This window comes from Megalops cyprinoides, chromosome 8 (assembly GCF_013368585.1).
Source record: "Megalops cyprinoides isolate fMegCyp1 chromosome 8, fMegCyp1.pri, whole genome shotgun sequence".
Classification (NCBI taxonomy): Eukaryota; Metazoa; Chordata; class Actinopteri; order Elopiformes; family Megalopidae; genus Megalops; species Megalops cyprinoides.
In genome coordinates, this window is record NC_050590.1 from 33,367,112 (window position 1) to 33,390,100 (window position 22,989).

At 41.0% G+C, this 22,989-nt stretch overlaps 1 long non-coding RNA gene across 1 annotated transcript in view; it reads right to left on the reverse strand.

Annotated features, from left to right (window-relative positions):
• Nucleotides 1–13,704: 13,704 nt before the first annotated feature.
• The window catches only part of LOC118782104, a 43,383-nt gene continuing 34,098 nt past the window's right edge, over nt 13,705–22,989 (reverse strand). Inside the window, exon 4 of the long non-coding RNA XR_005005129.1 lies at nt 13,705–13,828. This is a non-coding gene — a long non-coding RNA (uncharacterized LOC118782104). The remainder of the gene's footprint in view (nt 13,829–22,989) is intronic.

Here is a 22,989-nt window from a genome sequence, read left to right on the forward strand (position 1 = left end):
GAGAGAGAGGAAACACTTCACATGGTCATTTTTATAGGAATCATATACCTAAGGTATTTGTGAATGTTTTCAAAGTGAACACAAAAGTAATTATGGGCAAGTACAGCTTTGGAATGACTGAATCTGGACTTTGCTTGAGTATGGCGACAGAGATGTTCATGAAACTAAAGTTTACCCAGAAGCTCATTTTCAGTAATGAAAACCAATCAAAACGACTTTGCCAGTGACTCATTAAATTCATGTGAAAATGTGTGCATGGAATTTCATGCATTGACTTAAAAGGCTCTTGCAACAGTTGCATTAGATATTCAGTATTAATGCATGTCAAATGAATAATTCTGTCTATAGGACTGTATTATACAGACATTCCTCCTTCTATGCAAATCACATTTGAAAACCATGTACTTATGTTACATTACACACACACATATATATGTGTGTGTGTGTGTGTGTGTGTGTGTGTGTAATGTAACATAAGTATATATATATATATTACTTGAAAATCATTGCTTGAAAACATTAACTTCTGACAAAATTATGCTGTTTCCTAGAGAAGAATTTTCTATCAAATTCATTTCTGCATGAGAATACAGAATCCAGCTCTAAAAAAGTAAGTTTGCCCATCTATTTTGACTGGGCAGATACCTGCTAGTTTGTCAGATCATGTAATAGTGCATTGCTTGCTAATAATCTGACAATCACTAGGGAAATTACTGCTGTGTAGCTACAAAATGAGAAGTGCATTTTATGCCATTCTACAAGGTAGCCTTTTTTTTTGCTTTTGAGGTCCTCAGCTAATGGATACCAATATTTAATTATATAATTAAAACCTGAATTATACATAACCAGCAAGTATGAACCCTGTCAGAAATGCCATGACAAAACTTTTTATGCATCTTATTTTATTTTCACCTGGCAATGCTGTTTCAATTAGGCTGATGCTCGAGCAGCCATCTCATGATAAAACAAGAATGGTGTTCCAAAATATCTGATTAAAATAATGCCCTCTCTTTATACATTACTAATTTTACTCTTGGTTATTGATGGGTACAAAACTACACGTATGGTTACAATTGTTAATATTTCAGCTATCTCTCAAGGCCCTTTCTCAGGAAGTGATGTGAGGTGTTAACACCTTCAATAGACATTTTAATGAGCTAAGCATCACTCATTAGCGAAACCAGACACTCTGGCTTTTGGGGCACTGGAAAGATAATGGAATGCTGCGAAGTTCCTTGGTGGATCACAGTCAGCCTTAGAAATCACAAAGTATATGGCTACTGTACAAAACCATCTGAACTTAAAGTGTATACATTAGGCAAAGCCCCCAGTACCTCAGTACATTACCTCAGTGTGTTCTTCAGTGAACGTACTGAAAAACAATCAATCAAATTTTATTTGTTATAGTGCATTTTTACAAAGCACTGTGCATGAAAATGCAAAAAATTATGCAATTATGCATGCAAAAAAATTAAAAAAAAAAACAGAAAACCACAAACTAGCTTTTCTGCATCTTTTGTGGAAGGAAAAGGCCTCATTTTGGAAATATTTCGTAGCTGAAAACATGTCGGTCTTGAAAGATTTTTTGTACAAGCTTGCACAGAGAAGTCTGGCTGAATTTTTACCCAAAGGCCCTTAACAAGTAAGTAACAGAGAGGTGGCTGCCACAGTTGAGCATAAAATTTGCCATGGTAAGACAAGTCCCAGGCAAAAGGTGAGGGAGAGAAAGGATATCTCATCTGGTATTTGCTAAATTTTTTTATCAAAGAAGTTCATGATAAAAATTATTTCCACTATGAAGTGCTAACAAGGTGCAGATTGAGCATTATTTAATCTAACCACAATATTAATGAGGAATCAAGGATTGATTTTTTTTTATTTTAATTATTATTTTTTTATCAGAATAAAGTGATATTGGAGGGGGGGGGGGGTGGAAGCTGTTGAATGTGGGGATGATTGGGGGAGAAATGGACAAGTAGCTGAAATAAAGAAGAAACAGGTAAGTGACCCCTTTTAAACAGCTGGCTGCTGGGAGAACATGGGGATCGAGGTGACCTGGAAAGTGTCCCCAGTTCAGCTTCCGCTAAAGCTCTACAGGTTGCATATTGGGTTCATCTGAGCACAGGCTGGTCCAACAATGGTGTTGGTCTGAAAATGACGAGGAACCTGGTGAGGAACATTTGATTCTTTGCAACAACTGACAACTTTAGACCCCACCTTTTAAACTACGCTTGTCTTCTTGTTGTCTGCCTTTAATACAGCCTCTCCAAGGTCATTGCATCTTGATTCTGAACAGAGCCCCTCATATAACAAACACATTGAATTGGAATACATGTAATATGTTACAATTATCTAAATATTCCGCTTCAGTGGATCATGTGAAAAGTTTATTGAAATCTACAACATGACAGCAAGGTGCGATGAGATGAAATAGTGTCATAAAGTAAACATCATACTTAGGGTTACAATGATACTCTGGCAGCTTGATAAAAAAAATCCCTTCTGCAAAAACAGGCCACCCACAATATCAGAGTTTTCCACATATTCTGGTGCATCAGTTGATTAATTAATGTCATCAATCATTAAAACACGTGCCTCGGTACAGTATTTCTCCTCCGAAATTACATCACCTCCTTTTTTCTTTATCTTTGCTCTTTGTCTTAATTCCATACAAAGTGATGTGGCTTGTGCACTCAAAGCCCATTCCCTGGTCTCATTACTGACAAAACAACAAGCAGCAGCAAGGATTGCATTTGAAGTTTAATGGTAGCAATGATGACAGTACTTTTAATAATGACAGTAATGCTCTTTATTATTTCCATTTCTGTTCAGTAAATAGATGATGCTCTTTCATTTTTTGTCTCTTTTGATGTTAGTGTTTCGATTGACCTTTGATCCTCTTTTGGTCCCTGTTCCATCTCCTCATCTAAGACCCATTCTCTTTGTTAACTCAAAAAACCCATTCAAGAAGTGAAGAACAGATTCAAGAAAGATTTCAATTCAATTCAATTCAATTCATTTTTATTTGTATAGCGCTTTTTACAACACAAGTTGTCACAAAGCAGCTTTACATTGTTCCCAGGCCTGAGACCCCTGAGAGCAAGCCTAAGGCAACAGAGGCAAGGAAAAACTCCCTATCAGGAAGAAACCTTATGCAGAACCTGGCTCATAGGGGGGGCCCATCTGCTTCTGGCCGGCACTGGACAGATAGAGTTAAAGTACATTGCATAACTTGTCTCTAAGACATTTACGATTGACAGACAATAGTAGTTAACAGCAGAGTGATTATAAGAATGCCTCCTAGGATGTCCTTAGTGATAAGATCTTAGTAATACTTGTCCTTTTTCAGTATTAACTGCAGTGGACGTGTGAATGCCTTGGCATGTGACATGTCAAAGTTACCAGTAGCCAGCCATGTCATCTGCCAACAATAATCATGAGCCCACAGAAGCAGAAAAAATTTCTTTCATTCCACTGTGGACAGGCGTGGATAAGTCAGCCAGGGCCCCCTCATCACACTACTTGCAGCACACTGTGACTCTTTGGCTGCAAGTTGCTTGGATGAAGTCACAGGACTAGCACCTATACTCCAATAAGCATCCCCTTCACTGCAGCGCACTAAGGGACCTAAAGTTGTGTCATGCGTGTGTCTTGGAAAATTACATTCCCAAGTTCTATTGCATGAGGGCAGAGGTTTTCATGGTGGAAGGACTATAGCTGGTAAACACAATAACAGCTGGGTGAAAAAGGGAGAAAGAAAACAAAAGAAAAATTGGACAATTTGGGTTCATCTGTCTCAAAGAAAAGGGTCTTGCTCAGCAAGACTTCTATGGAAATTAATATTTTATAAGATGAGTGGCTGGCACAAACACACAAGACTAACCCTGTTTGACATGCTCATGGAGACAAAGTGCCATTTGCCTTACCATGCCGGGCAACCATCACCCTGTGGGCATTTCCTCTGTAAGGATGCCATTGTGATGGTCAAACAGAGGGAGAGGGTGCCCGCAGCATGGCTAGCCTGCAGTGGGAGTGCTCCAGATGAAGTGAATTAGAGAGATGGGAGAGCAGCTGACTGGCCACTATAGAAAGGTCTCCAGTGTTTGTGTGCCTAGCTGATAATTAAACCCAAATTCCATTGCCGGTGCCCGTCTTCAGCAAAATTTTGAGCTCATTAAAGGGAGAGCTCAGAGTCGTAGTGCACTTCAGACCCCTCCACCTTCCCGTACCCACACCCCCACTCCACTCCTCCAATCCTCCATCCGTGCCCGCCCCCCTCCCACCAAAACCCCAGACAATTATGTGGGCCGTAATTAGTCCGCACTCCTCCGGCACACGCTCACATAATCCATTTACCAATCCCTCTCTTCCCTCATCTCTAAACAATCTAATTGCCATAGTAATGAATGTAAAAGCTGAAAATTGGGACAGAAATATTACTACCTCGTCCACCCGTCTCCCACCCTGAAATAACCCAAATAGGCACCCACCCCCTCAGTGCCAGTCTCATTTAGTGATGGCTGCAGGAGTGCACTTTCCTCTAGCCCCAATTCTCTACCATTGGTTAAACGATCTGAGGTTTTGGGGAGAGTTTACACCCTCTGTGACGCTCCAATGGCTCCACAACTGTGGCTAGATGGGAACAGAATTAATCTAAAGCACAGGACTGCGCTACATACAAGATTAGATGAGAGAATGATAACCTCGGCCTGTGAAGGTTGCTGTATCTGTTAGTCTGTCTTTCTTATAAAGAATTTTATATTTTTATGCATGGTATTTAATCTGGAGAACACTGTGTTTTAGTCTTTTTTATTTCACGTCTTTATTTCACGTCACTCTTACTTCAATCAGATCAGACCAGGTATTGTTCTTAACTTTAGAGTTATGATTTTTTCCTTTCTATTTCTCTCTAATACTTCTTTTTTAACAAACACTGCAGCCTGATTACATCTTCATCTCTGTAACATGAAAGTTCTAAAACTGTCAAAGGAATTGTGTTTCAAATACTAATAACGAATAGCACAGGAAGCTGTGCATGGCAGGATAAATAAAAATGATCTAGTATAGTGCATCTGAATAGATTTGCAACGAAAATGCTCTCCAAAATAACAAGAGCACAGATGAAAAATTTGAATAATCTAACATTGTGCAAGTGAACATCAGTTAACCTCAACGTTTCTACCACATTCTGTAACATTTCTGATGTATTTGAAGGTTCTCTTATTCTTTGGTAGGATCTATCGTTGTGTTCATCTAAAACTGCATTTAATTCATCAGCTACAATAAAGGGAATGGTTTCCCGCTAACATCGTTTATCAATGTTGTTTAACACATGACTTTGATTTATAATGTGAGGGCAGACACTGGAAATATCTTCTCCATCCATCTCTTGCACATTTTGTATATCAGTATATTTAATATTAAATACATATTATTTTGTGATAAGACCTGTGATATGATTGCAAAAAGGGTAAGCACAGAAGCTGAAAGATCCTAAAATTGACTGCGATATAGACAATAGTCTGTAGAACTCAGTGGCAGTAATATTTTAGTTTGACAAACACAAATAGGAAATAGTAGTTTTCTAGGGGGTCTTCTCTACCATATGGCATCGTATTAATATTATCATTCATTCTATTTCATTATTATAATGCTTAGGATAGCCACAGCTGGTCAAGCAATGACACAGTTTCACAATGGTCATCAGTATCACAATTTTGCAATGACATTTCCATAATGTCACCAAACCTCACACAGAACAAATTAGCATGTGAAGACACAAACATTTGGCAAATATGACAAAACAAGTGCACCATTGCAATTCCAGAAGTGTGCTTTGTGGTAAGACATATGTCTACTGTAAGCGTCACCTCTGGATATTACTGACGATAATTGTGGTGGTGGGGGGGGGGGGGTGGCTTTTATATCATTATAAGAAGCATAGAAGCTGCTGAGCTCCAAACACACATCCTTAACCAGTTTCTTTAATCTGCCCAAACCACTTAATGCCTTTCATTGTGCATTTAATCCAGCCACAATTTCAACTTCGTTTAGTGTAACATCACTTCCTATATTCTCCCAAAAGAACAATACATTAGGATTAAATCTTATTAGTGTTGGTGTAATTCTTTTCTGTGCAATAGATCATGACATGGCATGCCAGTCTTTGGTTATGAACAGAAGTGGCTTAATAGACTTTACTGTGGGGTACAGCAGACCCACACACAGTACACATTGTCACACACCCACAGAGAAATTGGCACCGGTGCTTTCACATGGGCATGTTTTCATGCACACACACACAAGCAAACTTGCATGCTGACCCCTCGCATGTGGCCACTCAGAAACAAAGAGTCCAACACAGCGCTAAACGAAATGTCCATGACATACCCTGCTGCCTGTGGTGCCGCATGGAGTGAGAAAGCGGTTATATAATGCCCGAGAAGAAAGAGGCCGTACTTTTCCAAATTATTGTGATAACCCATAAAAAGCCATGATTGGAAAGCTTACTCAAAGCTTGTGCAATGTGCGATAACACTTTGTATCCTCTATGTGCTTATAAACTATGGCTCAGCTTAGAGTCTCCCCTCCTTCCAACCTTTTACTTGACTTGTATAAGTTTAAAGGTGTTCTCCTGCTGGGCCTCGCTGCTGAGTGCATTTCTGCATGGGGCAGGACATGGGATAAAGAGCCAGGAAAGACGTACACATTAACACTAGAAGAGAGGTTTCTGAGCACAGGGAGCTGAATATAGAACATCTGTCAAGTCACCCTTGAAGAACCATAATATTGAATAGGTAGGTTCTGGATTAAAGAAAACATTTGGGTGATTCAGGGGCAATGGTGGGAACATAGAGAGAGAGAGAGAGAGAGAGAGAGAGAGAGGGTACGGGTGAAATGCTGAGTGAAATCTCCTCCTGGCCCTGAGATGTGCTGACATGACAAGAGGAGAAAGGAAATGAGGAGCTGTGGAGCAGATGCAAGGCATCATCCAGCCATCACTCAAATGACACATCTGATTACCACAGCTTGGAGAAATTCAGCTGGGAGCACATTTACATATGTTTAAAAAGCATTAGAGCTTTGGGGAGGCATGCACTCTTTGTCGCCGACCAGTCCTGAGAGGAAGGTAACCAGATTTGCCACTAACACAGCAATAGCTGGGTGTGAGAGGTGCCGTTGAGCTACTAATTTACCTGTAATGAGGTGCACGCTCCCCTGTGGAATGTGATCCTTATGCAGCCATGGATACCAGGGAGACACAGCCCTCCCGTAATAGCTCCAGATGCAGAACAAAGAAAAAGTAAAGAAAGCGGTAAATGCAAACAAGCATCACTATTCACTCTCAACTGAAAAAATGCAATAACAATTGAAAACAAATGCAGGAAACTACCACTCAAATTGATAATAGTCTCCTTCTAGGAAAATTAACAAACCCAAAAACTGGTTGTGCAATGATGATGATTCAAACATCAAAAAACCTCTGCAGGCACAACATTTCAGCAAGGTCAGCTTGAGTTCAAGTCAAGCTGAGAACCAGTTTTTGCAGGAGCAGTGGGACTCCATTTCAGTAAGAAGAGGTTTATAACACTTCTTTGCCATCAGGCTCACCATGTCTGATTTAACATTTCCTTGATGGCTGTAAAATGGACCAAGTTTTTAATGTCATCTGTTCTGTTTCTCTGGAGAGTGAGGCGCGGACAGCGTCTCTGTCATCATGGATTTGTTCCACGTAAATCATAAGTCTCATTGAGATAAGTCTCATTCCTATTCAGATGTGGCATAATATGTAGCAGGTCTTTACAAACTGTAGACATTCCAAAGGCCTTGCACCTGATACTCCTGTAAGTAGAAGGCCTTGCTACCATGCCAGGCTTACTAGCAGCCAGAACTTGAATGGTAGAGGCTGAAAGTCAACTGTTCCTGCAGTTTGCTCTCATTACTGGTAACTTGAGGAAGTGTGCACAAAAACTGAAAAAGAAAATCCATTTAAAAGTTGTTTTTGAGTATATCAATGTATTCCTGGTGTCTGGTAAGCATTTCAGTGTTGTGAAATCAAGTGTTTCATGATTTTAGCTTTTGCAAATCCAGGCAACTAAAAATAAACCATTTTGCACTGCATGTACATTATAATTCTGGTAAAATGGGGCTGTAGATGTATTTTTAAAAACAAATGTAGACCAAAATACTATGGTACAGGTGCAACATCTGAATACTTTTCAGTTGACCCACGTTATTTCATTCATTAAGCATGAACTCAAACAGCATGCTAGTTTTTCTTTCGATAAAAGTTCTGTATAAAAGGGCCACTTCCGTACTTCATTTGCTGAGTTCATTTTAAGTAGCTGCTGTTGATCAAAGCAGGCTGTGTTACTATTGCAGGACACAGGAAGAGACACAGAGGAAGCAGAGAATGTGAATGATGTGCTAAGAGGTGTGTGGGGCTCTGGGCTTTAGCCAAAGTGGAGCCATGCATTGTGTCCATCAATAATTGAAATTGGTAAGAACACAGAGCGCGATCGCATGAGGAGTGGGCCCACTGTCAGCTCAGAGTGGTTTCAGACTACACTTATGACAGAATCAATACGTTCCCTTTTGTGTCCCCGCCTCACACCATTCCCCTCAGTGCTCCCCTTCAGCATAAAAAAATTACAGTCAAAGCTGCGTGAAATCCAGTACCATTGCAATAGGCTGCACTGCACAGCCAGAGTTTACATTTCTCCACTTGGCAGACACTCTTACGCAGGTACCAAATCATTAGTGCAACACTGCCACAAGGGGAGTAAGTGCTGTCATAAGGCTCACATCCTTAAATCACTACCGTCAATTTCCAGCCTCCAGGTTTATATCGCCACTAGGCATTAAGCACTGAGTATTTGCCCCTACAAGAGCTTGAAGTGTCTCAAGACATTTATCATTCATGGTTAAATCATCACTCTTGGGGTGAGAGTTCAGAGAGCCAAGATTTTATTTGAGTAGGTGGGATATGAGGGTAACCTGAAAAAATGGACAGTGATCCCACTGTTGTATTGTTGTAGTGAGTCCATTCTAAAAGCAAGGGGGTGTAGTTTTTCTCTTTTTTTCTTGATAATTCAGCTGGGGAAAAATGATAAATAGGTCTTACTTGAAAACTGAAACACAGGAAAGGACTGGTGGATGCAACTGCTCACCAGAGAACAAGAAAGTAGCTTTGAAAGATGCAACCTCAATCCTACTGACAAAAGAGGGAAGATCTGAATGAGTGGCATGTGTGAAACAAAAAAAAAGTAATATAAATAAATGAATAAAACATAACCAAAGCTGTGGTATCTATCAGTGCTGGATTTGTTCCCAAAAGCAACTGGAAATTGTAATGGTGATTGTAACTGATATATTTTATTTAATTATCTGCATGATTTTACAACTCTTGACAACTGTCTTTCCAAAGTCTTTTTGCACTGAAAAAAATGTCAAGCACTTCTTTTTTGTATGTTCCTGTTCTGTGCCCCATAAACAAATCTATAACAGAGGAATTTGTAATCATACTTAATTTTGTGTTCAATTTATTAAGGCCCACAAGATTAAATTCCCAATGTAATTAATCATAATCAAGCTGCATACTAATCTGAATCCTACTTTCACACACATTATTTAATTAATGGTATGCACAAGGAAAAATTACAATTATAATCTATAGGAACAAAACACTCCTATTGATATTATCTTATATGCATGTATGTTTTATATTTTAATGAGTCCAAACATTCCAGGGTTTTAACATTATCAGTCTGCTTATCTTTTTGGCAAAACCCATTATAAAGCCATGAATGAATCATAAACGTATCAGCTGAAACATACTTTTTATAAAATGACTTTTATCTAACGTCTTGTAATGATCTTGTTTTAACCCACCCCCCAGTCTCACTGGATGTGTGCATTTGTTATTACAAATCCTTGTGTAATAAAATAAAACAAATCCTTGAAAATTACCATTTTATATTTTTTATAGTTATTATTATCTTTATATTGTATTTATTATATTGTATACTTTCTATGGGTAGCATTTTATACTGTTTTCTCTTCTCTTTTTCTTCATTATTCGATTTTTCTCTTTCTGTCTGAAGCACATTGGGTTCCAATGTTGTTTTGTAAAAAGGGTGTTGTACAAATAGCTTATTATTATTATTATTATTAGTAGTAGTAGTAGTAGTAGTAGTATTGCCTCATTGTGGGAAGAGTGAGAACACAGTGAAACCATGTATCTGACATCCTCACCTCAAGGACACTCTTTTTATATTAAACTCTCTTATCCTTATACTGGGTAGATATTTAATTTAATAGCTTACACATACCCAAGTATGCAACTGGACACAAGTAGTGCAGGTTAAATTCTTTTCTCAACAGTGTAATTTAACCCTTGGAGTAGAAGATCAGCACCTTAACCACACCACAATCCCACCCAGACAGAAGTGTGCAACACACTAGCCAATAAACCTAAGAATCCTGCACATCTTAGGAGAATTTCACTACGGGTCAGCCAACACTCTCCTTAAAATGTTTCCAAACCACCACATAGTGTCAGAGGATGGGGTGCATTTTCACTTTTCGCTTTTCACCTGACAGCTCTCACACCTGCCTAGTATTCTGTGAGCTGAACTTTGAGCCTTGCAGAAGCTCTTAAGCAGTGAATCCTGGTGTCACCCCACCAAACACAACATCCGGGAAGAAAAAGAGCAGGAGGAGGCAACAGCAGCAGCTCTGATCATCCCTTCCTAAAGGAAAGAGCTTTAATCCAAACGAAGGATGCTTCAGCCAAGAGCCTTATTAATATGTAATATTGCTGGATTACTCCAGGCATGGGCAGCTTAGTTTGTTTGCCGAGAATAGTGCGATCATCCCTTACATGCAGACGTGCTTGTCAGTCCTTGGCTTATCGAGGCATTTAACAAGAAGATAACCAGCAGAGAGGGCAAAAGCCACAGCACCCAGGACAGAGGGGCACCACTGAGAGACACCGTGAACATCTTACGTGTGTGAGGAGAGCCATACCACTGTCCAGAAGCTGGCACAGGGAGTTATGGATGGATGAACAGATGGATGGATGGATTTTTTAAAACTTTGTTTGGCTTCATTCAAAAAAATCATCAACACACCATAGCGAGCTGTTATGCACCATGAGTGCCTAACGTCCAGTTTTAGGGGTTTCTGGTTCATGCAGGCTTGATTTTATCACCACCACAAATTTCTCAGCAGTGCTGGTGACTGAAGGGTAGACAATGTGGTCCTTCTCTTTCCAATCAAACAGGATTTTCAAGGCTCATCAGGGTTGTGGAGCCTCCAGAGGGATCAGATCACAATGCTTTGCTGATCTGGGCCATGTAAGAGCGGCAGACATCCAGGAAAGTCCATAAAACAGCAAGAAGAGCAAACTCACAGCCACATATTCAGGACCACGCATCAGTCACCACAAGGACAGGTAGATACAAATCAGGCAAAAGATGTAATGTGCAGAAAATGCACAGGATGTGTATTTTTTTAGGGTGTGTGTTGGGGACAGGCTGGGTGTGTGATTCACCTCTCTGAGCAAGCAGCTGGCAGCCTTGGCCCCTCATTGATTAGCGGCTTTCGAAGGAGCAGGGGATGCCCAACAGGCCTTTTGTTCCTGATGCAGAGCAGATCACCAGACAGCTACTCCCAGCAATTAAAGCCTCAATACATCAGTGGAAGTTAAGCTTTTCAGTCAAGCCCAGACACCCCCCCCCCCCCCCCCCCCAAAAAAAAAAACAGTCAAATAGTGTGGGACTAGAGCCAGCTCTGTAAGGCCAGAGAGACCACATGTCATTAAAGATTAAGAGGCCTTTTTTTCTTACTTTTCCCATTGAAGGAAAGGGAAAAATTGTGATCGAAACCACCTGTGCCACAATCTTCTCTCTCTCTCCTTTCTCAATCTTCCCTTCTCTCTCTTTTCTTCTTCTTTTCTCTCTTGCATCAGCAAAACAGTAATTACGTGTATACCATTGAGTGTGTTCCAGTCTGTAAAAGTCTTGAAATCACTTGAGCATGCAGTGTCATAAGAGAAGACTGAAGATGAATTGCTTTGGGGATGAAGTTTAATGTCTTGTGTGGATGGTGGTGTTCCAGGTCATGGGTTAAATAATGGTGCACAAAGCAGGAAGCTCTCCAGGTTAGAGGTTAAAGAGGATCGTGGCTGGGGTTCTAATGGGACCTGAGAATCTCATTCAGCTCAGTCCCATGATTTATTGTCCATCACCTTCAATTAGGAGCAAAGCAAAAGAAACTTCCATAAATGAGAAATAAGTTGGGGGTTGTTTCTTCAAGGTCATGGATAGTGACTTCGGCCCTGAGCTAACAATGTCGGTATCCATATCCACCATGAGATTAGGCACCGAATGAGGCATGCATCACACACCCTGATTTAAAAAGGACTCAAACAGCTGATCGTCCACAGCACTGTTACAAGTGTTTCAGGCTGGAGGCTGGAGAAACATACCAGAATTCAAAACAAGTCCACCACCATAATTCCATTCATAGAGACAAACAAATAAAACAGAAAGTGTGATCACTAATTTAACATCTAAAGAAACAAAAGAGGCTTAATGTGACTTCATTAATAAGCATAATGTAGCAACAAAAAATCAAATAAAAAACTGGAGACCTTAAGATTCTTTGTAGCCCTATGTCTAACGGGCGTCTCCCTTGTGCATTCAAGACACAAGCAGACCGCAACCAGCTCCTGTGATTAAGGTGGCTAGCATACTGGGAGAGGGGCTATATTGGCTGGATGCAGCAGGTAATTTATACAGAGAATGAAACCTAATGAAGGGTAAAATGCAGAAAAGATTTTCCTGGGCAGCCAGGGGACTGATTTTTGCAGTGCTGCACTGCCCCCTAGCAAGTCTGTGTAAAACCGCAGCCAGCCATGTCAGTGTAGCAGCACATCATCATCTTCAGGATGACTATATCTATCTCTATGGCAATGTTGGGGGAGTTTGGGTGTTTGGGTGACAGATTCAGAGGGGAAGGCCATAGAGAATAGCCCTGGTGTCCAAACAGACAAAGCTCATTTAAAATCTGTGGCATCGTCTCTGACTTTGCCTAAAACAGCCGAACAGAAAATGAGTGTTCATTTCACAAACAATGAGGGGTGGGCGATGAACCGCCTTCATTTTGACCAACAAGATTATCCAGTGATGACTTTCAGAGTAATACACAGAGTCATCCACTGAAATTCCTGTTGCCATACATAGAGTAAGTATGAAATTACTGAGGTGGTTTGGAATGTTACCCAAACAGGTGCTTTTCTTATGTGAAGTGTGTTTTGTGGAGGATAATAGCAAGGTATGCGACAGCTTGAATATATAAAAAAAAAATATTTCAGAATCTTTCACTGAGTATCTCTCCTGCTTGGGACCTGCATTCACACACTCCTTTCTAGAGCAATGCAGTGGGGGGGGGGGGGGGGGGGGGGGGGGTTGACACTGATCGCATACATAATAAAAATATATAGCACTGATGACAAAAAAATGAGAAGAAACTGAGAACTGGAGAAATAAAGCTTTTATTTTGTATTCAGGTTATGCCTTACTGCATTTTATCAAAGTAAGATTCTAAGAGGAAGAGAGAGAGAAAAAAAAAGAAAAAAGAAAAGAGATGAGAAAGAGAGAGAGACAGAGAGAAAAGAGCCTGTTTAGCTGCTCTTTTCACAAGCTCTGCTGAATGAGTCTGCACCACACCTCCTTGGAGCTCCCCTGTTTGAAAGTGTCCACACAGACCTAGGGACAAGGTGCGGGAATCTGGTCTGCAGGAGTGTTTTTTTCTTCCTTGGACTCTGAAAAAAGGAAAAGCAGTCGGTGAGGCTGAATAATGATTCCTCACAGACACAGCAAACATTAATCACAGCAATCCATGTCTTAGCTAAGGTGGAAGGAGAAGTGTGGGAGGGTGGGCTGAGTGAGTGTGCTGTTAGCAATGCTGATGCAGAGCCCCTTAACTGCAAACAGGCTGAGGCACCAGGGAGACAGTTTGAAGCACCAGCACAAGTACACCTGCAGTCCTTGCAGCAGTTTTTCTCAGAACCCTGTTTTTTTCAGCTCTGACATCTTATTGACGCAGATTAATTCCTACAGAACTCTGCAGCGTAGTTAATAGAGTCAGAGCTTTTGGGGAGGCTTTTCAAAAACCACACAAAAGGGAATGTGCGCCATCATGGATTATAATACCTCATTCACCCAGCACCATTAAAGCATTACATATTCATGAATACATACCTACTAACCATTTGTAGAGTGTTAATTAAACACTGATAAACACTGGATTATGTGAGTTTGTAGTTAATGAAATATGTAAGGGTAATTATGTATAATCACAAGGTAGGGCATGAATAAATGGCTTAAACAAGCAACTGGTTTATAAAAAACAATTAGAAAATACTATTAAGGCAGACGTTCTGAGAATGGCCAGCCAGAGGCTGGGAGTAAAATAATGCCCAGTCGGTTTAGATTACATTGCTCTAAAGTACAGATTGTACTGGTGTTTTTTCTCCATTTCCTGCAATTGACTTTTGTTCTACCACTGATTCTCAATCAATGGAGTGTTTTAGAGTTAAGGATTTTTGGACTCAAATGAAAAACCACCTGGGGTCCACCTGCTTTGACAACAGCTCGGCTTTGACTGACCCTCCCTAGAAAACGTGGTACTGGAACAAGGTCATCCAAGCTGCGCTAGAGCAATCCCTGTTATAATTTGGTCAGATGCTGCACAGGGGAGGCAAGAGGTTACAAAATGGGGGTAGGCCACTCCACTGATTGTTGGTTCTTTGCGTTTGTTGTTGTTTTTTTGGCACCACTCTGTTTTGGGCTCGATTTGATTTTCATTAGTTTCCCATGTGCCCAAGATCGATACAGTCCATCTCCCGCCTCCACCAGAATGGGACTCATCTTGGCTTTTATCTGATGCACAGGAGAGCCCCGATGCCTCAATTTCTCTTAAGGTCACACCTCTGTGCTTTGAAACAAAAAGGAGACCATTACATGGCAATTCTCTGCCACAATGTGATGAACAAGGCCCCCACAGATGGAAGGGAAAAACAAGTGGCGATGACTGCATCTCTCTCAAAGCACCATTTGACCAGACAGACAGACATTAGGCCCTGTTAATGTTCCCAGTGATCATAGGCCCAGCCCGGCATCTTGCTGAACTTGCCAGTGCCATGAGTTTGGTTCTACCAGGTAAACGTATGCTGGAGCTGGAAAAGAGGAGGTGATAGCATGGAGAGCAGAGGAGAGAGCACAGATCAAGAAGGCTGTGCCTCTGCAGTTTTTTGCTCTCTTCATCTGGGAGATACCATTCAGGAACCCCAGCAGAGGAGTCAGATACCTCAAGACCAGAATGTGATGTGTGGCATGCAGTCTGTTCTTTAACTTAATTTCCCAACATAGCCATGAGTCCATAATTGTTTTTACCACTCTTTCTCGTTGATGTAATCTTCATTATGATTACATTAGTACTGACAATAATGATGAAAATATACTGTTATTACTGTAGTTATATTGATGATGATAATAATAAATAATCAATAAAATCAATAAAAAATAATATTGACCTTCATCATATTATTCATATATGTACTTGTAAAAGCTATTATTCAGAGTGACTGTCTTCTACAGTATTCATTTATACAGCTGGATATTTACTGAAGTTATTCAGCTTAAATACCTTGCTTGAGTGAACAACAGCAGTGGCACATACGGGACTTGACCCTGCAACCTCCTCATAGAGTTGGTGTACAGACAGCCAGTGGAGCAGAGAAGGTGACGGCTCAGGTTGTTCTGGTCTCGCACCCCGCAGATTTCATTGAGTAACTGCCAATTAGCAGTAGAAGGGGCAAAACAAGTCTTTGGATCCTCTTACTAACTTCAGGACCTACTGTTGAATGAAATCCAGAAAGTGGCATTCAAAGGTTAGACGAACCAAGCCTGACTAGACAGTGGGCAAAGCCTGAACCAATTAAAACTTTGCACAGCAAAGCTGCCACAGGATGGTTTGAGAGGTGGTGTTTCCAGAGTTCCCTCTGCACAGACCCTTTGCCAAGAGTTTTGTGTGTGTGTGTGTGTGTGTGTGTGTGTGTGTGTGGGGTTGGGTGGAAGGGGGGGGGGGGGTTTGCTCACACAGCATCTATATAACGCACCCCAAAGATCATAAGAATCCAAAGCCATGTCGTCACCAAAACATAATAAAATCATAAAACAGCAAACAAAAGGTAAGGAGACGCTTCACAACAGTGTCAGCCACTGTGACTAAACACCTCTGGTTGGACACTGAACCGCGAGTCTCCAAGAGCAGCCAACTTTGCACTGTCAGAGCGTTAGCATTACATATGCCTGGGGCTAAACAATGCAATGTTTTCACAGCCTACTACATCAGCGTAGTTCCAAACTTAAGGTCCACATCCCCACCACAATATGTTGTCTCTCCAGTGTACTTTTTTGCTCCAAGGACTAAAAAACCATCCAAGCAAACAGAAAAAAGTAAGCCTCTGTAGCCTTTATTCTTCCATTACTTTTAATGACCACTCAGGCCAGTCCTGCCTTCAGGGCACACAAGCATTTGATTCTAGCATTGTGCAGTCAGATTGAAAATGCAAGGATCAGGAGGCTGTGCAGACAAACTGACAAAACAAACAAATGTCAAATGAGGGGAAAAGCCATCGTTGTAGTCACCAGCAGCACAATGGTTCCCATCCCAGTGGAAAAGAAACGAAGGAGAGGGTGTATGTGCGTGTGTTTGTCCATATTTGTGAGTGTGTACATGTGCATATGTCTGTGTCTGTGTCCAGATGGGCTTGAGAGATTCAATGCTTGAGCTTGAGAAGAGGCTGTGCCCTTGGCACACATTCCAAGCATGCTTTCATGCAGTGGATAGACTTACCATAATATGAAGTATTTACACCACACCATTACACTACGAAAGGGGAAATAAAAGGGAGACAGAAACATGCTGGGGCAAACCATCAGCAGAGAAATGTGGTGGCAGCTGCTTACAGAAACACACTCCTCAAATCACCTGCCCCTTTTCAACTCCAGCAAAATAATTTATATTATTCAGTTATGTATGATCGGACATATACACAGCGCCATTCATTTTTATTCAATTCACTATTGAATTAACATAAACCTTGAGTTGAGTTTTTCTGGAAGAGTGTATTATTGATGAGCAATATGATTTTGTTCTGTGCGTTGCTATTAAGATCACTGCTGTAATAGCTTAACAGTAGAATGGGCTCCCTAGGACATTATCCATTTTAACAAAAAGAATTTTAATGAAGGTTCTTGATCATAAAGATGGTCAACGGAGCAAACTTCAGATCACACAGCTGCTTTTAAAATATGCGCTCAAGGCCCCTGTGTTCATCAAAGTCTATCTTCATTAGCATGATATTCACTGTACGTCCTGGATTGTTGCTCGGTGTCTGGCCTGCATTTACAATCCCCCATGTACTTACTGTAGGGCACAGACAGAGCTGCCATTGCAATGCACTGATCCTGCAGAACTCAGCCAACACAACAGTAATGGGTTTACTATAGCACCCATTATAGTCACATCACTGTTCTTCCAGAAAGGAAACAGAGTAGCTCAAACTCTGCACATCCATACCACTGCTGTCCCAGGGCTCTGAGGTCAACACTTCTGCACAATTAAATCTAATCTGTCTCATTATCAACATCCTTGTTTAGACAATACAGCTCTTTTGTTTCCAAATCATTACGCATATATGTCACACATTTGTATGGTTAAGTAATTCATGAGCATATAACGAATTTATACCAATTAGTGCCAACACAAGCACCAGGCCCAGCAAGACAAATGTGTATTTGTTATTATTTTTCATCTTAACAATAATCATTACAATAACAATAGTAATGAACACATAATCTTTTTATGTGTACATTGTCTTTGAAGACACCTTCTCCCAGAATAACTATTTTACATATTATTAATCTACACATTTTACACATCAACCCAAACTGAAGCAACACATCTTAACTACCTCACTCCAGTGTGTAACAGCAGTGCCACAACTGGGACTTGACCCTGAAACCTCCTCATGCAGGAGCTGCTTCGAAGAGTTCCCAATGTACGTAATGGAATGTAAACTGAGGATCTGAACATGCAAAGCTGCTGCAGCAGTAGAAACACAGTAAAGTGTGCTGTGATAACTTTTTTACTTTCGTGAATTTGTGCCTCCTTCCCTTGTTACTCAGCTAGGTAACCAATGAACATGCAGAAAACTTTTTGTTGCAAAGTAAAGGTAGACCATACATTCAGATTGTTCTGTATTGACACATGATCATATTGCATTCATTATTCATTCATATTTCTGGCAAGCCATTGTAGCTCGTTATCAAGCTGAGCTGAGCTGTCTCTTGACATATCCTGTCTTTGTTTTGATTCCTTCTTTGATTCCTCTCTTGCTTTCAAATTGGTAGAATTAAAAAAAAAACCTTTATCCGTCTCAGTATAGCTACAGGTTAACATGTGAGGATAGCCAGGTATGTCAATAGCAATAGCTGGGAACACCATTGGTGTCACTCATGTTCACTTGTCGGCTTCAGACAGGTTAATTATGCCAAATAGAATCAACATTTTTCCTCATCTGTCTTCCTGGAACATCAGTCAGAAGTCAACATTTGGTGCTACCAGCCCATGAAACTGGAGCTTTTGCCTTGGTTGATTCATATGACATCAACAAATGCTAATGCTATGCAGTACCTCCTACTGGTTTACAGTTCAGTCTCTTAATCAGCCATGACCCCTGGTAATCGCTACTGTTGTAACCCCCTGACTCCAGCCCTTGTAATCACGGTAATAACAGTCACCACAAATGGATTTTTATACAAAATTGATGAATATGGGGGAAGACGCAGATGTGTGGAAGCATACAAGCAATGACAACTCCTGGTTTGCAACTACTGGTCACCTCTTTAGGGCAAAAGAGGAGGAGGGCAGAATATGAGAGAGGTTAAATGCAGAGTGACCCACCCACAAAAGGAGAAATAACAGTAGATGCTGCCTTCACACACACACACACACACACACACACACACACACACACACATACACACACATTCAGCAAAAAGAGGTAGGCAGAGGCAGTGAAATTCCTGGGTAATGCCACAAGGCAAGGCACTGGACAGAAAGGAGGGCCGATAATGGGTTTGACCGATGGGTTACGCCACAGAAGCGGTCAGCACTATGTGATCCTGGTTACCACTTCGATAAAACAGTGGTACTGACCATCAGTAAGTGCTCAGAAAGCACCATCTCCTCTTTCTTTGTCATCTCTGAGGCACAAACATGCACACACAGCAAAGTAAGCTGGGAGGCTTGGCACTGTCAGGGTCTGGAAGTTACCTGAAAGTTATGTGAGTCATGTTAACGTCACATGAAAGTCACTGCACGGTTGGGATCTTTCTTCATCACGAGACATCACCTGAGGCTAGGGAAGCTGACAGATTTTTATTGCTTTGGACACGTCATGTTCCCTTTTGCCAGACGGACCTCCCAGAGCACTAAAGTCATTCGCGCCAAAATGGCAGCAAGATAAAGCCGTAAGTTGCTCCCCCAAGAGCAGAAGCTTTCAACATCTTTTTGGATTTAACTCCAATAACCATTTACATTTCTCCCATCTTTGAGTCTTCCCAATTTGACTGGGATTGACTGATCCCAAGTATCACCTACAACTCTATGAAGTATGCCTTGAGCTAATCAACCTTACTCATGGTAAACCTATACCATACAACAGCAGAACATGAAGCTGCAAGCTATTTAGAAATTAACACAATGCCAGAAGATCAATACTACTTGGAATGCTTTATCATAAATCAGTAATGAATGATATTAGCTTACTACTTTCAAATGCTTGTAGCAGTCAGACCAGTGGACATGTAACCAGCAACTTGCAGGTTCAAATCTCACAGGACACACTAATGAGCACAGCTCTCAACATGAACTGCTTCATTAAACTTCCGGCTGTGTGTGTGCCCGTAATGTATGAAATGAAATCTATAAAAAGCATAAAAGTGCCTCCAAATGTAATGCATTCAATATGTGAGATAGGTGCACATCGCACTGCTGATGGCATCAGGGACAATGCACAACCCCAACAACACTGAAGGACCTGTAGATCAGAAGAAGATCAGAGAATTCCACCTCCCAGACAGCGAGAATGTGCTAGGTGAAACTTTCCCCCCACATTCTCTTTACTTCAATGTAACTTCAGCGTGGAGCACATCTGGTAGAACAGGAAAATCACACAAATAAGTGAAGGGGATTAAATGCAGAAATAACAAAAAAAATAAACAGGCAAGACAAAAATCACAGCTGAGACAGTCTGTGTGAGGTGGTGGGGGGCTAAGTTCATGGAACCAACGTTTCAAATCTTCTCCCACCTCGTCAGATCGAAAAGCCACTTTTGGCATCAAAGGCACCTGCGGGAACCGTGTCCCCAGGCGATAAGGGCGTCATTTTACCCTTTTTACCATTTTACCCTCCATTTTTTAATTACAAATACTAATAAGCAGCTTAGCCAGGGATGGGGTGTTTGGGTATCTATGCGCCTGTTAGAAATGATAAGATTATTTACCCACTTACTCAATTTTTTTTTATTGTGTTCAATTATTCATATGCCCTGTTCCCCCAACATCCCCTTTAAAAACAACCTAATGAGCAAAATAAATAAATAAATAAATAAATAAGTCTCCTACAAGATAAAAGATGCCATTTTTTCCATAAAAAATAAATTAAAAATTAAATAAAATCCTGTCCTCTGGGTCTGGGGAGAAAAAAGGAGGGATTTGCATATCAGATCATTTTGGGTTTCCATTTTGGTGCTGGTATCTGTGGACTACTAACCACCTGTTTTCTATTTTTTTCTCCTGTTACTTTGCTTTGCTTAATGAAATGGAGCCGCCAGGCCAAGCTAAGATAACGCTGTCACCCCGCCCACGACTTCTGCATCAATCTCGGAGAGCATCTAAGCCGATATACACTGTTCTATGTTCAAATCCCTCCGCTCTCCAACCTCTTGTGCTGAAAATACAACACGTTATATTCTTAAAAAACTCATCCAGTCACCTTGTAAAGAGATAGCAAGGGACGGTGAGATTATTAAAGACGAGGAAAGAGAAAAAGGGTGTTTTCAGAACACCTGAAACTTCACAAACTAAACACATTAGAGGGGCAGAGAGTGGAGGAGCGAAGTGGGAAAGACCTTGTGCGTGTTTGAGCAGAACTTCTAAATTTCTTCTTCCGAAGACACCATTGGCCAGAGAGCTCAAAAAATGTCAATAAGAGCTGGAGTCTTGGTTCCCGATGACACGATCAGATTTAAGAGGTCGTGATGCTATTTGGATGCAGACGACGGGCAAAACTCTCAAAGTGAACAGGTACGCTGTGGCCAATCCCTGATTTCTTGGTATTACTACTTAGTTTTGTTGTTTGTTTACATGGGTGGTGGGGGGTGGGGGGCTATCTTAAATGGGAGGTGGTTGGAAATTGCATTTGTTTTCTCATTAGTCTCATCTCATGACTCTGCATCGCCATCAAGTTAATGTATGTGCCCTTCCTGTTGGGACAAAAACGGATTTGCGTTCCATTAGCTGATTAAGAGTAAAATGACATTATCTTCTGTAATGTGATCTTAAGGCTTACTTATTCTAGGATGGTGTACCCTTTAGAGAGGATTCTCTTGGCTGTCAGTCACTCTGACTTTCTGTCAGTCTGTCTGTCCGTTCGCCTGATGTACTGCACATGATAAGACTACTGCCACATCCACAAAGAAGAGATAAGCGTGTGTGCACCACAAGGACCTAGCAGCCTCACTGGAATTCAGTTCAGGATACTGTTGGAGTTAAACAAGATTAGTACTTGCACTTCAAATATCAAACTCCCAGCTGGAACACTATGACACACAATGCTCACACAAAGTGAATATACTGAACAGGCCAGCAGACTTTCACCCAGGGAAGCTAACTTAATTTATGGCATTTCATAAATTTTTAATGAATTGATATTTCAGAAATTAATGTGAGTTTTTCATATGAGGGGAGTATATGTATATTTTGAGTTCTGCATAAATTCAACAGAATTTGGCACCATTGGTCAACATGGCCCTTAGCAGTCGATTCTCAAGCTCCATCAAGCACGCTACCTGCTATCTGTGTGTGCAAGTACTAACAAAAGCGATGTGAGAGCCTGTGAGACCACAACCATTAAAATTTTCATCATGGAGATGTTAGCCGTGCCCATGACAGCACAGAGCAGTGAATAGCAGAGACCTTGTGCATACCCAAATCTAACAGCATCCTCCATCATGGGCAGCAAGCCACATCGTTTATGTCACTTCTTTCAGTGACACTGCCTTCCCAGATGGCCTGCTGAGCAGACCACCAGAGGACAGCTTGCACAGTGAGAATTCAGTGCACACTATGGTTCATGACAGAAAAAATAGAATTTTTAAAAGAAATTCTGCCAGAAGCCCCATCATAACTGCAGAATGGTCCTACAATGCAACCCTCCTGTACCATGGCTCTTAACATTACATACTGGGATATCCCCCTGTGGCAAGGACACAACTGTTCACAGGAATTAAAAAACAATGCATCCACTCATGGCCTGCGATGACAGGATGATGATTACACAATTAACACAGCTGCATATGCTGAAAATGTTCAGAGGATGGTTTTCTGATTCAGAGGTTTTCCTCTGGCTTGGCAGAGAACCAGACATAAAGGCGGGGTCGATTATGATGTGTGTCACAGTGTATGTGTTTGTACACAATCAATACAACACAAGAGACAGAAAGAAATATTTGTGTGAACCATAGCCGTGGAAGAACCAGTGATAAAAAGGCTTCTGACCTTCATTCCACACTGAGTCTTAACTACCATTCTGAAATCACATATTAAATTACATATTAAATCATAATAACTT